The sequence below is a fragment of the Epinephelus lanceolatus genome, chromosome 2 (genome assembly GCF_041903045.1).
Source record: "Epinephelus lanceolatus isolate andai-2023 chromosome 2, ASM4190304v1, whole genome shotgun sequence".
NCBI classification, from domain to species: Eukaryota; Metazoa; Chordata; class Actinopteri; order Perciformes; family Serranidae; genus Epinephelus; species Epinephelus lanceolatus.
The window spans coordinates 25,137,408-25,154,982 of NC_135735.1; the positions used below are offsets into that span (position 1 = coordinate 25,137,408).

The 17,575-nt window shown below is 41.8% G+C and overlaps 1 long non-coding RNA gene across 1 annotated transcript in view; it reads right to left on the reverse strand.

Moving 5' to 3' along the window:
• LOC117259730 (uncharacterized) overlaps nt 1-17,575 on the reverse strand; it is a 74,675-nt gene that overhangs the window by 30,063 nt on the left and 27,037 nt on the right. The window contains exon 4 of the long non-coding RNA XR_004501872.2: nt 11,943-14,853. This is a non-coding gene — a long non-coding RNA (uncharacterized LOC117259730). The remainder of the gene's footprint in view (nt 1-11,942; nt 14,854-17,575) is intronic.

Here is a 17,575-nt window from a genome sequence, read left to right on the forward strand (position 1 = left end):
ATCCTCCTGAAGGACAGAGCAGAGGAGCGTCTGCCTTCCTCCACCCCCAAGCTATCTCCACACCTGCTGCACTGCACTCACTCGGCTGCCTGCCCCTAATTTGGTATTTCCACAAAGATGACATATGTATCAGGCAGAGCAGGAAATGTCCTGGGTCGGGAGAGAACAGCTTCCTGACAGGTGTCACCTCCAATCTGCACAGGCCTGCCTCTGATGTGTTAACTATTCAATTAACCAGCACATCGCACTGAGTGGGTGCCAGCACCTAATTACCTCTGAGACCTTGCCTGTGAATGGAGTGAAAGATGTGCGTCGTGTGTGTGTGGATGACAGGCCACACATCATGTTACTGTTAAGGGTTCTTCTCACTCTGAACCACCTCGGCATTCACGCAGAATATGTGGTTTGGAGTATATGTGTGTGTTTGGGTGTGTGTGAGGAGAGCAGGGTGTTCCCCTCCATCCTCAGTCACTTCTCTCCATATTTCCATCTCTCAGCACCAACCGAACACTGCAAGAAAAAAGGTGTTTAGCTTTGAGTAAAATATGAGCGCAAACATTAAATGAAAATAAAAACAGTATAATTTAGCCATGTTTGAAAATTACTCCTGCCATGTGGCCACTCTATCTCACACCATTAAAATAACGAGGTGTCACTGAGCTCTGCTTCCATAGCTCCAATGTTGACACCCATCAAGACAAATCTATATTTCATGGCCACTTACAGATGTATAAATAGCCAAATGAGGTGCGCTAACCATCTATAAAATGGCACTAAAAGGTTGCCAGAAGATGGCGAGTGTCATGAGCCAGTTGCGCTGGTAATCAATCTGACGGAGAGACGAGAGGAAAGGGGAGACGAGTAGAGGAGAGGAGTGGGCTGCATTGCGTGGGTAAGAGGCGAGGCACAACGCAGCGCAACAAGCAGGGCAGTAAATCACATCTGCACGGCACGCTCGCCCCACTGACACACAGCCACTTCAACTGACATGGGGCTTGCTCGACAGCCTGATGGATCACCACACTACACTCCATTAAAGGCAAACGGGCACGACAAGCACTGACATAACAAACAATTAGTCACTGCTGTGGGTATGGACTTTACATGCCGAGGGCCTGCCTGGGGATGGGCACTCACCTCCTTTCTTGGGCACTGGGAAACATTAGGTCCCTGGTTCTACTCATATTTAAAGGCTCTATACTGTTGTAAAAGCTGCTGTGAATCATTCATAATCATCACAAAGCACACATACTACATAGAGACTTGAATCCGCACTACGATGAATATTTCTGCAACTAAATACACAAGCTTTCCTGTTTTGTTGGGATCACTATCATCTGACACCACTGACATCACCCTCTTGGTCAGCTTTGTCCAACGAAGTGGGCTCTGTCACAAAGACCATGGGCATCATCAATACCAACTGTTCCACTGGTTGATGGGTAGTGGTTATGTCTCAAAAAACACAGCAATGTGCCAACAAAGATGGTAAAGTTGGATGAAACACAACAAACACTGAAATATTCACCAAAATTAATGCATAAATGCGAGTTTTTTAAATGCTGGAAATCCTGTTAAAAATAGGTGATAGACTGCTTTCCCATTCCTGGAAGATGAGTATGCTTTTTTTTTTTTTTTTTTGGTGTGTCAAATTTAATGTCACAAACACACCAGGAAAAAGGATTAGTAAACAGTAGAAAGCAACATGAAAGCCAGTGAAAATGTGACTGTGATTACTTTATTTCCAAAATCTGTTACTTAATCAGTCTCTCTTTCAAACTCAGTGCCAACTAATTTGGAACCATGTTCAAGTGCTGTTTGGATGGAGACAGATGGAATTTGTGGCTGAGATGACAACGAGTTGCACAAAACGTAACATCATGTTGTAAAAGGGGCAAAAATTAGCGTTTCCAGATTGTATAATAAAGATGGATGACACAACAGCTCCTCCAAAGTGAAGCCAAAACATCAAGATCACCCCCTGGTGGCTGGCTGCAGTACAGCTTATAAACCTTGCCTTGCCATGTTAGTAGACGGGACATGCGCCAAACTAAAAGATCAAAGTACACGTGAAATAGATTTTTAACTATAGATGGTTTATGTCATTTAGGTAGTACTTATCACATTGCTCAATTAGTTTTTTGATGCTATAAAAAGGGGTTTGACATCATGATTGACAGCTTTATGTGCCAGTCAGCGTGCTCACAATCAATGGTGCTGCTCATGACTAGTCAGACGGGTGTATAGGCAGGAACTCGATTCCTAGAGATTGCTACTGCACAGACTTTGACTCCAAATGACACCACCAGTGCAGGATGGCAGCAGCTGTACCTAGAATATTTTGGCTTAGTTTTTGTACAGTGGAAGTGAGTGGAGCTGTGTTGTCCATCTTTATATACAGTCTATGGTCCACCCAGGTGTCATATTTCCATACCTACCAAGACTACTGCCGAGTCATTTGTCCCGGGAATGAATGCCGCTTGTAACCTTTCCCACTAAAGACAAAAGTCAGATGTTAGTGGATGTTAGGAGGGTTCTTTTGTCCCAAGGGAAAGGGTCTTTAATAACAGGCGTCAAACTGTAGCAGTTGTAACGCCTGACTGTTTGCGAACTAGGATTCATAGTCAGTAGAGGCATGGATGAAGGACGCTCTACAAAAATTTCCTTGTATGTTCTCTACACCCTTTCTCTGCTCATCTAAGTGGTAGAAAGAGTTATATCTTCAGTAAATATCATTGACTCTCATTAGGAACTCTCATTCAGGGTGTTGAACCTTTGCTCAGACACCGGCTTCTCGCTTTGTGAACTGAAGCGTTTTTTATGTGATTTGTTTTCTGCCAGTTAATTAACACATTTGGTCCTGTTTTGAGAAGTCTCTCTAATCTTCTAACTTTTTCTTGTTGCCTGTACTTAATTTACAATACCAACAGAATTTAGAGTAGAGGCTGATTTTAACGGTCCAGTGTTTAGGATTAAAGGGGATTTATTGGCAGAAATGGAACATAACATAATAAGTATGTTTTGTTTGGTGTATAATCACCTGAAAATAACAACTGTTGTGTTTTTGTTACCTTATAATGAGCTGTTTAAAGCTACCCAGGGAGCAGGTCCTGGGCCAAAGAGTCCACCATGTTGCACCTCCATGTTCCTACAGTAGCCCAGAACAGACAAACCAAACACTGGCTATAGACAGGACCATTAGATTTGAGCCGAACAGCATCAGAAAAATACAGATTTATAACATGAAACTGCTTTATTCAGTGTGTTTACTAGCTTAAATTAACGTCTCCATTTGTTTTGGAAAGGAAGAAATCTCTGGGGATAATTCGGCTTATGGTAAAAACCTCCTGAATGTCTGGATCTCGAGTTATCGGGAAAAAAAGTGAGCACAAATTAGCAGGTGCTGGGTTAGCGAGATAAAGAGACTTCTGCAGATAATTCTGCTCCCAAAAAAAAAAAAAAAAACCCCTCCTGAACAGTGAACACTGACAGAATCCTAATTGGGAGCTCACTCTTGGCACACAGGAGGAGTTTCAGTTCGTTGTAATCTGCAATCCTCACCACTAGATGCCACTAAATCCTGTGAATCATACACACTGCTCCTTTAAGTTTTACATAGAAACACATTTGGCTCTTGACCCATAAATACATAACTTTTTTTGAAGATAATTTTTACTCAGTGATATTTCTAAAAAAAAAAATTGAATCTTAAACAGCGTAGAAGTACAGGAATTATTATGAAATTACAGACTGTTTCAATGAGAAATAACATCTTGATTACACATAAGCACATTGACTCTCTCTAAACACACCCGGGTCTTTTATACAGAGTATATCTAAGATCAAGAGGACACACACTGGAGCTTCTGTTCACCTCGTGATGATAATAACATAGTTGAACTTAATACAGCAAAGAACACAAACAAGTATTTAAAACATACAGGCCATGGGGTGCAACTCACACAAGACACAACCAGTTAACTGCCTCTGCTGTGCGTAACCCACCAGAGGACTGTGTGTGAGACATGTATATGTTTGTGTGATTAAGAGGGTCTGTACTGCTAATCAAGGTCTGGCATAAGAGGGCGAAATGCAGACATTCCCATGCGTTGGATTCTTACAGGAAAAGCCGGGGTTGCAAGAGCAGGACCGAGTACTTGGGGATTTGTTGTGTCTGTTTACTGCACCTATGGTTGAGTAGAAAATGAGTGTGAAAGTAAGTGTGTAGGGAGCAGCACCTCCACACTTCAATCACAGATGGAGGTGAGCTCCCCCATCAGACCTTTAGCCACCTCCACTCCTCCACTACTGGTCTCCACTGGGCACCGACACCCATTATTTATCAGGCACACATCTCCTCCTCAGCATGACTTTCCACTTTAGTCCATCAGTGCTCTGAGATGATCTCTCCTCTTTGTCTCACCACCGACTCGCATGTGAGTCTCACTTACACAGCAGACAAACCCATAGATGCATGCATATGTATGCACGGGAAATCTTACAGGTACATATTCAAGAATGCGCACACACACCTTAACTCGCTTATACACATTAAAACACAAGCACATACATCAATACAGCAGTGCGATTTATCAGAACATCAATTCATCCTTTTCCCTGAGTGAAACATGCAGTCCAAGGCCTTTCTATAACACCAAATCTCCTTCCTGAGTTTCTCTCCTTGCCTCTGAAGGATTCTCTATTGCCAGGCATGCTGGCCTCTGCACTCTTTACTGTTAAGCATTTTCCTGCTGTGTTCTCTGCTGTACGGCAGCTATGACCACGATCAGTGAGAATCAGCAGGAGCACTTATTGAGGTTGTCTTTCTGATAAACGTCTGTAAAAGAGGCACATCACATGCCAGAGTACCTATTTGTCTATAAATGGCGGACACTGTGACCTGACTGAATAAGCAGGAAAGGTGATATAAGAATAAAAGTGTAAGAGAGATGACAACCGTTGTGAACATCACAATAACCTCCTGCAAAAAGTCAAGGACCACATCACACTCTTTACACACAGCTGCTTTTCAGCTCTGTCTGCAGTTCATTACACTGCCTTTTTACAACACTGATATTCAACTCTTCTCCATCCAGCTAATGTGCCTTACTTTATAGCAACATTCAAACCACACCCAACCTGACCTCACTGTCCTCACAACCATCCGTCCATTCAGCAACACGGATCCTAAAGTCAAAATGTTCTTCACTAGGCAGAAATTCATTGTGAAAAAGTAGTTTTTAAGTGTGCTCCATGTATACAAAAAGAACATGGCTCTTTTTTCATTTACTGTTTCATTCAATTACTCTCACTCACTCAATAGTGAAACGGGAAAGCTGAAAGCGAAACTGGAGGCATTGATTGACCATTATAGGTACAAAATCATAGCATACAGATAAGTAGGAGGACAAATGGAGAAAAGAGACATATCTGAGTGAAGTCTTAAAAAAACCTTGGTGGCATTGTGTGTTGCCCTTCACCTTGCAGAAACACCACCTGGGCATTTAGGCGCATCAGTGGTTCCTCACACTGATGCTTTGAGAGCAAAAGCCTTCTTACATACATGTACTTTCAGGAAACTTTTAGAGATGACTGCTGTGGAAGTGACATATGCCCTGTGATCATTTATGTCTTTGTATGGAGTCTGTGTAGTGCTGTCCTGCTGGGCCAGTTTACTGAGGTCAGCCAGGTGCTTGTAGAGCTCCAAGGGAAGGGAGAGCGGCTGCTGTGTCCCTTGCCTGCCTCCAAATCCTGAATATGGCTTTTCTATCCAAGTGAGAAGTCCACAGAGGTCTACTCTAATTGGCAGATGTATTGAAAAAAAGACAGATTCAGTTTATAACACGGGATATATAATTTTGTTAAAGCTATAAAAGGTCCTGCAGTCTAATACAGAAACAGATTAGCAGATGGTGTCTGGTAATAACGTGTGTCTTGGGTGATCTGATTACAAGTGGACAGCACTAAAAGGTGTCTGTTTGTCTGATTGTTTACACCTGCCATTAGAATGTGTCTCCAAACGTGTCTCGCGTGACCACTTGTGACTGGATCTCACTTTTCCACTCTATACGCAAATTAACACGTAGCCTACGACACTTCATTTACTAGCAAAAGAGGCCTTGCTGCAGGAGTGTGAGCTCTGCACCAGGGACAGTTGGTCGTCCAATCCCACATACACAGTGATAGGGCTAGCTAACGGTTATTAAGAGGTTTAACTCAGAGTCAAGCTGTTTTGGCGTTGTTGAGCTGCTTCCTTTAGCTCATACTAACCACACAGACATAGAACTGTTTGTTCACTGGGAGCTGGGAGGTACCAAAGACAATCCTTCAGCACTGCGTCTAAACTGTGTTACGGCAGCAACAGAAAGTTTTCTAATGGGAGCGGGCAAGGACGCTGGCTGACTAGGCGGTCCTTCAGTGTGGCCCAGGACACATTAGCATACAAACCGCTTAAAGAATGTGGCCATATGTGAGCCAGACCACCTCAGAATGTGGTCTGAGCGATTAGGGGTCTCATTTCTAAAAAAAAAAATGCATAGGATCCATGCTTAAAATATACTGTCTGAACAAAAGCCAAAAATGGTGTGCGCAAAAAAGAAAATTCCACAATTTGTACAAGCGGGCTTCCACCTCACCATTTGTGTCGGCAATTTCCCATCTCCAAAATGTTAGTTAGCGTGGGTCAAAGTTTCTCCCATCAAGTCTGTTTTTATATATCACAACTTTTGAGTGGGAAGTGGCGTAAACGTCTTTCAGGCCTTGTTTTGTGTGTATGCAATGTTTATAAATGAGACCCCAGAAGTCAAGACACATTGAGGATGCAATGGGTGCACTCACACTTGTACTTAGCTGTCCACTTGTGATCTCATCACACAAGACGCATATTAACATCAGGTGTAAACAGGGCCTGTGTGTTTTTGTACCAGCCACCTAGTCTGCAGCCAGTCCCAGCAGTCTAAGCAGAACTGTGTTATCATGGACTTACTGCAAACTGTCCTAGGATGCCTGGAGCTCGGCACCCGGTCACTTTCTCCGTTCTGCCTCCTGCTGGCTAAACTGCTCTAACAGCAACAGAACTAGCTATGGGACTGAGTGTGCAACATTGTGTTTTGCTCTGGTTTGTGTGTATTTGCGTTGGGGCAGGTGGTGGGATGGAGCACAAGCACCGGTGGGGATTCAGAGACAGACAGATGTGTACCTACCATCTCCCTACAGCTCCACTGGCACTTTAATGACACCAGCTCCAGTGTACATTAGATTATTAGACTCCAGAGTACAATATCCGAGACTGGATAATATTGTTTTTCCTCTGGCTGATGATGCATTACAAAAATAAGGAATGGTGTAACAGATGTCTCTCGGGGTAAAAATAATAAATCACACAGACTTGTAACATGGTTGAGAAATATGCACCCACAAACACACCCACATCCACAAAACACTCCAGTGATTCATTTACTCTCTTTATTCCAACTGAGCAGCAAGCCGGGAGAGAGGAAATGAGACAGAGAAATGGGGGGAAAAAGCGATTCGTTTGCATTTAACTTGCAAACATCATTAGGGCCTCGGTACTAATTGTGTTGTTTTAAACGAGTGAAATCTGATAATGACTTCATTAGCGACTCGGTGTAATGATGACTCCCAGGGTTTAGAGAGGAAGAGAATAAATACAGAGAGACGAACAGTGTATTTGTGTGTGTGAGAGAAAGTGTGACGACACGGAGGAAAGAACACTGAGGCTGTCTGTTGACTCACTATTTAGATTCACACCTAACCGCACACAAAAAAACAAAGAAAATGATACATGCAGGAAAGACACCACCAAAGGCTGAACAGGATAAATAGAATAATAACAGGAGAACAGACATGGCTAAAGAGGTGTGTGCGTATCTGTTTCTAAATGTGCATGTGTGTGTCCTTTCTAATGTGGAAGGGGACTGCTTGAGAAGGGGAGAGGTCTAATCCATAATACGGCAGCTCGCTGCATGGCTGCATACATTACTGCATACATTACTGCATCAATCAGTGCTAAGCTGCAGTGTAATTTTCTAACTCCCTATTTCTTTCCCTACCCCATCACACAGACAACACCCCATGGCTATTTCTGATGAGATTCAGAGCTGGAGAGAGGGAATGAGGGTGAGGAGGGGGAAGGGTGTTTATGGAGCAACCTACCTTCCTCTCCTCTCTCCTTTCCTTCTATCCATCCAGCCCCCTGATTAATTTCCAACTAGATTGCTTGGCCAGCAGTATTATTAGCATAAAATTTCCATGGATCAAGCCCAGCTATGAAACCCTTTCATCAAGCTGCTTGTCAAACACAAAATTTCAAATCTCATTTTGTTTCTAATATCATTTTCATACTGGGGGAGTGATGGGGAGAGGAATTAGGGGGGGGTATGATGTGGAGAAACGGAGGTTGTCTACGACGTGGTGGGGGGGTATCAGACGATTGTTATTCCAAAGATAAACGGAGTCATCAATCAAAATTAAAACGAGCCCCAGGTTTGGAATGAGATTCTGTACTAGCAGGCACACGTATGCACGCATGTGTGCACGCCTACATACATGTCCACATGGCTAACGGCCAAGGTCAGTGCTGGGTGGATGGGTGGCGTCTGGGGGCTGGATCTGAACACTGGGACAAAACAAAACGTGAGCTCAGCTTAATTTCTCATCTTCTGGTGCTTTAAGTTAGCAGCACATTCACATATCTGAATTCATCGCCGCACAACAACTCCGCAAACTCATAAAATGCCTATCAATGTGCTACTCTTTGACAGGCACCACAATAAATAATTCTACCCACTGCTTTGATTACAAAATGTGCAACACTGTCACTGTTGCCTCCCCCAAAGCAGCACACTGTACCATTAATTATGAAAAATAAGGAAGGAGAGCGGCGGGGGGTTTATTTTAATAAGAATACAGAATCAATGCAATTTAATCAATCCGAGCTAATTAAAAAAAACTATATTGTGAAACAATCAAGGTGCATAAACAAGATTACAATAAATGAACTGTGCCAAGAGAAGCATGCTCTAATTAAATGATACAAATTGTCATTCCATGGCCGTGTGCTGTTTGTTGACACCTTGAAGAAGAGAGCGTGACACGCCTGACCACCCTCATGAGGCCCACTTCTATTGCATCTTTAACAGAATTCATTAGACTGAGGGCATGTGGTAAATTTTGTTCTGGCCAGACTACAGACTTGTTCACCTTTTGCTCTCTTGAAGTGAGTTGTTTCAATCTGTAAAGCTGCAAAAGCTGCCACTATATATATGTATAGCAGTGGATCATATGACTACATGCATATAAAAGCTCATAGAGAATTATCCCCTGACAGTTCTTCTTAGCTTTCTAGAACATGTCGGTGCCTTTTAACTAGTTTTGTTTTTATTTTACAGCTCACAAATTTACTCTTTTGTTCACTCTCACCCGTCTCAGCAGCATTGTTTTCTGACGCAGCAGGCAGCTGTTTTTAGAAAAAAAAAAAGCTCTATTAACCCACCTTACACTCCCTGCTCAGCACCAAACAGCAGACAGACAAAGTTAGCGAGTAGCTGGTGAATATTGTGGAGCATTTAGCAGCTAAAGAGGCAGATATTTCCCCTGGGGAGTTTGTGAAGACCAAACCACAGCTAAAAGGAGAGTGAATACTGGAACTTTTTTCATCACGTGGCAAAAAAATACAACTCCACGTGAATATTAATGGCGCTCTATGTCTGCTGGATGTGTAAACAGGGAATTCTTTGCTAACAGGTTCACCATATCAACTTAAATATAAATATAAACAATGCAGGATGTTATAGCAGCTACAAGGAGTTTTAAATGGTTATGAAACAGACTCAATTTAATACTGATGCCTCTATATGACCTACATAAGCAAACGAGACCATCAGCAAGCAGAGTGGCTATTTCTAAACAGTTATTCTTAATGCCTGTCTTTAGGTCTGATTCCTCGTGAAATCAGACTAAATAATTTACAGCACGCAGACTGAATGAGCCTATGTTGTGCATTAGCCAGCTAAGAAGAAGCATGAGTAGACTGTGCTTAAAATAATTTTCTTTTTAATGTTATATTTTGTGATTATGACTGATACTGGGGCAAAATCAGCAAAGAGAAAAGGAAAAGCTGAAAGGGACAGTGATAGAGCACGAGCAAAACACCTTGTCAACCTTGGTCAGTCATGGAACAGATGGAGAGAAATGCAGGATTTGAAACTGATCCTGAATTGACCCCCCTAGACAAGTATGTATTATGTCCATTTTATTCATGAAATATATCCCCAGATGTGATTTTATATCAATATATGACTTTACATTAGTGGCTAAAACAAAGCTAGCTAATGCCTTTGCAAACACTGGTTGAATAGAGATAACATGAGCTGCATTTGTGGAGCAATGTAAGCACCACAAAGCTCTCTGTCATATGAGCGTGCTGACCAACAGGCACCAGGCAATCAACAGTGGTTTATTTGAACCCTGACCCTGCAAATGGCTGTTTTGTTTTTTTTTAAAAAAAAAAAACACTATCAAAAATAAGTTGTGTTTTTCCTTCACTTGCCTCCAAAACAAATGCATGCACCAGCCAGACCAAGATCTTTACAACACGACGGTGGTGCTAATGGGAAAAGGCAGTCTTCATCCAAGGAAATACTACCGCCTTTGTCCACAGGAGCCGCCATAATCAACACAAAATAAAAGTTCCTTGTAGTTGCTTGGAATATTTCAAAACCCACTCTCCAGATATTCTGATGAAAGATTAAATATGTTTAATTTTAAAAAAAACATTGTTTGTAATTTTTAAATAATGTCACTTGATGCAAAGTGGTTTTGTGTTGTGTTTTGCTTATAGTGCTCTGTTGTGTGCTGGTGTTATTTGCAATACATGCGTGACTGATGTGCAATACTGTTATGTGTGGTATGTTTTTTTTAGGGTGTGTGCTTTTCATTTCTTCTGGAATGTCACTGTAAGTCAGCAATACTTGTCCAAGACAAATTTCCCTATGGGGACAGTAAAGTATATCGTATCGTATCGTATCGTATCGTATTGCATCGTATTGTATCGTATTGTGTCATATGTTTGATACCCAGGATGTATTTTGGTGAGCAACACTGACTAGCATAACTTGAACTTGAAGACAGGGTACTTTCAATACCAGGCTCAAGAACATGTGAAGGATGCTAAGAATCCATTTTGGAAAAGGTTTTTGCTGAAGCCTGCCATTTCCAACCACCTACAACCTGCGGTCTATCCAATGTTTTCATTTTGTCAAGTAAGAACTTCAGTTAAAAATAGGCTCCATATGAATTTTGAAAAGCATCTCTTCATATGTCAGGGGTAAGATCTTATGAAGATGTCGCCATGCATCTATAGGCCACACACACATACACTGAAATTCTCACATTATTAAAACCACTTTATATTACAAGTCTGGTCGTGGTATGTTATTTGCGACTTTGCAACTTGAGACAGAAAAGAAAAAAAAACGTAAAAAGTAAAAGTTAAAAAAGTATTATTGGCGTATTTTGGCTTTGTGACATTTTGAGCTTTTTTGCGGTAAAAGAAGATTGAACATGAGATCAGATAAAGGAATCAACAAGAAATGAGGAATAAGAACTGGAGAACATCCAAGATCATCTTGGTAACCCCTTCTCATTTGGTAGGATTGTTATCTTGCCAATGGCACAATTTTCTCACACTGAGATTGGCTATGTGAAAAGAGATGAAGACAGCTTTGATAATAGCAACTATTCTGTTCTAATGACTTCTAACTTTATTCACAAATTGTTTTTAGGAGACACGTCTCACTGACAGCCCAGGGAGTGAGAAAGACAGCTCTTTGACATAGGGTGTGGTGACCTACGAGTGGGTGAATGTGGTTTCTAAATATGAGTTTACATACACACGTGAGACCTGCGAGAGAGCACTGTACCTTTCCTGCTGGAGTTGTTCTCTGCTGCTCTGGTTTCCGATTCTCCACCTCCGTCCACAGGATCAAAACTTCCAGCTTCAGCACTGCCAGCTACACATGCAAACACAGAGACATGCAAACAGAAGGTTCAAGGACACAGCAATGCCAAAATGAAGACGTGATAAGTGGTCAGTGATTATTATGGATGCACACAGACACACAAATCTGTTTTTCCTTTATGTTTTATGCTAATTGGAATTCTGTGTCCAGGAGCAGTTTATGACACAAGGCGAAAGTCGATGCCACAGACACAAACATGCATGCATGCTTGCCCACACACACAAACACACACACATTTAAAGTTCAGTGAATCGTTATCACTTATCAGGAATAATTGCTGCATGTTTGTGCAAGTGTGAAATTGAACAAAATCCCACTCTATATAATTAAAGAAAACACAGTGAACACACAATAACACGGGGAGGCCAGGAGAGCGTGAAGGCACGGATACAACCGAAGGCAACCACAGCTTATTATGTTCCTTCTCTATCTGAACCTGCAGCCTCCAGTCCAACCTGTGGAGTCCTGCCTGGCTGTTCAGAAAATTTGATTTCCTTACCTATCACTGCATGTTACCTGAGTGAACAAGCTTTGGGAAGGAAAAAACCCCCACAGAATTAGTCTCATCCCTACTTTCTCTCTGATGCTCTTTCCACCTCTCAACTTCCTCACTTGTCTCTCTTCCTGTCTGTCTTTTTCCGTCTGCTGACCCATCTGCTTGGATTAAAATGATGTTCTCTGGTGAGTCTAAGGGAACACCACATAAAGCAATTACTAACAAGCCTGATGTGCCACCCCCTCCTTTCCCTTTGTGTAGGGAGAGGATAGAGTGGGGCCAAGTGCCCTTCAGCAAAAATGAATTTTCCAATTTCAGTTAGTTCTTCCATGAATAAATAAACAAATGAATAATTGAAAGGAGCAACATAAATAAATAACATCACAAACATTTCGCCGGTACTCATAAGTATTCTACAGATAACTCGGGCTGCATGCTAATGATAAAAACAGTACATGTAGCAGGTTGAGATGCATTATTCACTGCTCTGCTCTAACAAAATTAAATAAATAAAAATCTTTCAAGGAACTCAAAACATCCTCTCAGCATGGAAGTGACAGGCCTGTCCCATTTATAACAGACAAGGACACTGTGGAAAACAAATAACTGACCAGTCGGATGCAAGAGGGAATAAATAAACCAGCAAGGAGCTGGCAGCCATTGACAGGATCTCCAAAATTTCAGCAAGTCGTTAGAAGGGAAAAAAATACTTCCAAGCGCTCCCAAAGAAACAATGTTTTCTAAGTCCTGCAGGAGGCAGAAGTTGAATTCTTGTACTGAGTAGTTATTGGAACAGTTGGACGCTATGAGAAAATAGTAATTTTCTAGTTACTGACAATAAAGTTTTCTCTGGGACAGCCCAAAGTTTAGATTTTACATCAACGAAGAGACTGACAGTTCAGTTAGAGACACTAACATCAGAGGGTGACGGTTTCCAGCGTAACTGGCTCTATACTCTGTTGGCTTTGTTTTCATGAGGGCATTCCCCAGCAAATCTAAACAGCAGCACAGGGACTCACTGGAGACTGCAACAAATCCCTTTGCGCTACGCAGAGCAGACACATATCACTGAGACAAGGGATACACAAAATGCATAGATGCCATAACAAGGTATGGTAATAAGAGCAGGTGGAGGCTAGGGTCATACAACGAGAAATCAATCAAGACAGATAGCAACAGCAGCAGCAGCAGCAGCAGCAGCAGCAAGGTCCAACTAACTGTTATTTGAGAGCTCTCAGACACGTTTTGGCCTTCCAGCACTAGAAAAACCAAGTATGGGGACCTGAATAATGAGGTCTTTGCAGGAACATGTACACAGCTCCTAACAAGTTCCAAATATTTCACATTTCTGCAAGAAAAATATGGTTAAATCCATTAATTTTGAAGCTGCAAAGGTAGTTCTGCATGTGTGTGTAGAAAATAACACTTAACAAATGGACTCTAGACCATGCAACAGTGGTGTGTGGATAATGTCGTGTAGATGAAGGGGTGAGGAGTCCAACAGGAACAAATGCCCACAGTAAACTAAGTCCAAATCTAGACAGATCTCCGTTCCACGACTCAACACCCTAATAAACAAAGGCCTCACTCTATCACAACTAATGTCCGATTCTACTGAGACAGTGGTAGGGGTGGGGATTATGTGGAGGCAATATTGAATGAGGGGTTAAACAGTGATTACTAATCTCATTGTATTAGAATAAAGAACAGCACATCAGCAAACACGGGGGAAGTTGCCCTTTGTCCTCTGTGTGGCTTGTTTTCCACAAAGCTCATTAAGGGATACTGTTAACATGCTTCCTAAGCACAAAATGTTAATTAAAAACACAAGGCTAATATGCATTTTTACGCCACGCTTTTGAGCGCCATGGAGGAAAAAAAAAAAAAAAAATCTCATTTCCTCTGTGGTTCTGCTGATTGCAGTCTGATGCGGTGCTGAAGTTAATTAGAACCCTGTGATCTGATGTGATGAGGGGGTGACCGCACGGCACGCTGCCACCAGCTCCCCCCCACCACCTCCCCTCCACGACTGCAATCACCCCGAGCCCTCTCGTCATTACTGCTGTAGACTAGGCCATCTTATCCAGATTGAAGGTCCCGCCCTGTTGCTGCTGTCTCCTTTTCGTCTGTCCTTGTCACAGTCTTCGTCTCTGTCTTTTACCAGGTCCTGCGGTTATGACCACCACGCTGAGGTTTCTTTCGTCCTCCAGAAGGCCAGACAGCTTCTCTACTTCTCCTGCAGCTCGCTATTGGGCATCCCAGATCCTTCTTCATGTTCATCATTCTCAGCCCAGCTGTGAAACTGGACTAAGCAACCTGAAAGCAAACAGAGGACCGGGTCAGCATGGGAGTCGCTATGGCACAGTATTCGTCAAAAACAGTCTCAGTAGGAGTGCGGCATCGGTCAATAATCCCTTTGGTCAGCCAGATGGCAAACAGAGTATTATTTATGAATCTCATTCGCATTCATATCAGTTTGCGCAAAGATTTTTGGAGTATATGGTGCAGATTTTTAGAGGCTCGACACCCCAAATTCTGCTATGGACAAATATGGTCTGTGAACCGTGCTGCCCTCTCAAGTCACAGTGCGCTCTCTCGACATTAAAACAACACGTCTGTAACAGCTCTGATAAGTTTTCACTAAAAGACACTCAAAGAGGGGGGACCGTTTTTATGAAGTGACAAACTCACACAGTGAAAGGATCATCCCATAAAAGTCCATGCGAATGAAATGTACGAGTGTTCGCTGGGTGTGAAAATATACTGCGGCACGCACCTCTGCAGACCCTTCTATTAATCAACCTGTCTGCACTTTGTTTTGAGAGTAATCTCGTCCAACCACCAGAGAAGCACTCAGCAGTAAGTGGCGCTTGGCTGTGCTTTGAAGGCCGTGGTTTATTGCCATCCCAAAGCACAGCAAGACTGCGCTGTAAAAACACATCATCTCAGCGCTCAACACTCGCCTCTGGTTACACACCTCACACATGGCGATCCAGCACGGGCCTGAAGACCTCTTTAACAACTCCTGGCCTATGCTTGGCTATCAGAGGCCTATACATTTAGACACAGGCGAGGCCTCTATTCAAGTCAGTTCCTTGCGTTTGTTCATGGAAATGGGAAGTCCTCTTTCTTTGCATCTTCCTTTCTGATTCTCAGTCACGATAAAACAGTAAGGACAATCAGGCTCTTTTATACCTCCATCCTCACACAAATAAAGTTACAAACAGCAGCATGAAAAGTTCCTTAATCCACCGCATGGTATTAAAGGATCAGCTACAGAGGTGAATTTAATTTGGTTGCTTAGAGACGCCACATTATGGAAAGGTCATTTTAGTCTTATTGCCCATCCAACTTCAGAAACTTTTTTAATATTCTTAATTGTATTTTCTTTACTTCTATATTCATGTGCATTCCTTGTATGTGAAAACGTACCTGGCAATAAACTGGATCTTGAGTCTGATAAGCGTGAGGTCTTATTAAACAGATTTCTTTTTAACTGCCTCTTGTGAGTGTCAAGGTGACAGAAATCAGTGTGTGTCTGTGTGCACGTGTGTGTTGCTGTGTGCAAGTTATGCTTTTGAAAAAATCCGGAGGGCGAGACCTTGTCCTTCAGCTAGCACTCCTTAAATCTCTCCTTTCTTAGTATGAATCACAAACACACACAGACACAGATGCAAACTTTCCATTAATATATTTTTTCACTAGTATTCCAGTGTTATATCAGTGGGAGAATGTGGCTTTTCAAAAAATTCATTTGTTACCATTTCACTTCAAATTAACTTGACAAGGTTTTTTTCTTCTTCTTTTCATGAGTGGCACAGCCAGGGACGCCGACACCTCCCACGTACACCCTCCTCTTGACTACTGAGTGGCATCTAAAACTTTAACAAAACAAAGTGCCTCTTCTCGTCACTTGACCTCCTCAAGAATGCCTCCTTTAATATTAGGACGGAGAGTGCAGGTGAAATTTAAAGTAGAAGTAAATTAAAGTGCTGAAATACCAAAGTGGAGGGTGGCGGTCGGCTGGGTGGTGGTGGAGTGGCAGTTAAGGGACACACACTCACATAGATTTGTCCAACTTCATAATGTATAGCATCCATGAGCCTAATGAACATTAACTACACCAGGTTTTTCCTGACGTTTAAGGGCCCACTGTGTTAAGAAAAGTAAGCAGAGCAGACTGCAGGCATGAATGAGCATTACAAGTCAACACCATATAATAATAAATCACCACTACGAGTGAAATCTAATTTCAAACTGGAAAGAGTGAAATACATGTGCAGATGTGTCGTGGAGGCAGAGTAAAGCAGGTCTGAGGAAGTGATGGCTCTTAAATGGATGACCTCTTCTTCACATCCTAGAAAGCTGTTTCAATGACCACAAGGAGTTTTGTGTATAAGAATATATATCTCATATTGTCTTAAATTTATCAATAGTAGCTGGGATTACTGAGTTGTATTACATCAGAATAGAATGTATGTGTATGTATGTACATATACGTGTATATGTATGAGGATATATATGAATATTGTGTGTATATATATATATATATGTATGTATATATATATATATATATATATGTATAGGTGTATGTGTGTGTGTGTGTATGTATGTATGTATGTGTATCCTTCTTCTTCTCTTGCACCTTGTGTGTGTTGAATGTTGGTGAGTCATCGACCAATGCCCTTGCCCGTACTAGTATTTTTTATAGATATACTTTGACCATTTTTATTTATTTTTAAGTTATTTTATTTTCTGTGTGTATTGTATATGTACACACCCTGTGCCTTGATATTATTCACTCGTTTTTTTTTCTAATTTGAAAATTGAAATAAAATTTTGATCAAAAAAAAAAAAAAAAAAGACATTATTGGTCCTCTGTATAATGTGACCTCTGTCTAAACACTGAAGGGGTATATATGAATGTAACATTCATCCTTCAAGGACGAGGAAGAGATTGAATGTTTTCCTCTTGCAACGCCAATGAAAAGAGCTGCTGACCCACATCTTAAAGGTAGCATATGTGGCATAGCTTCGG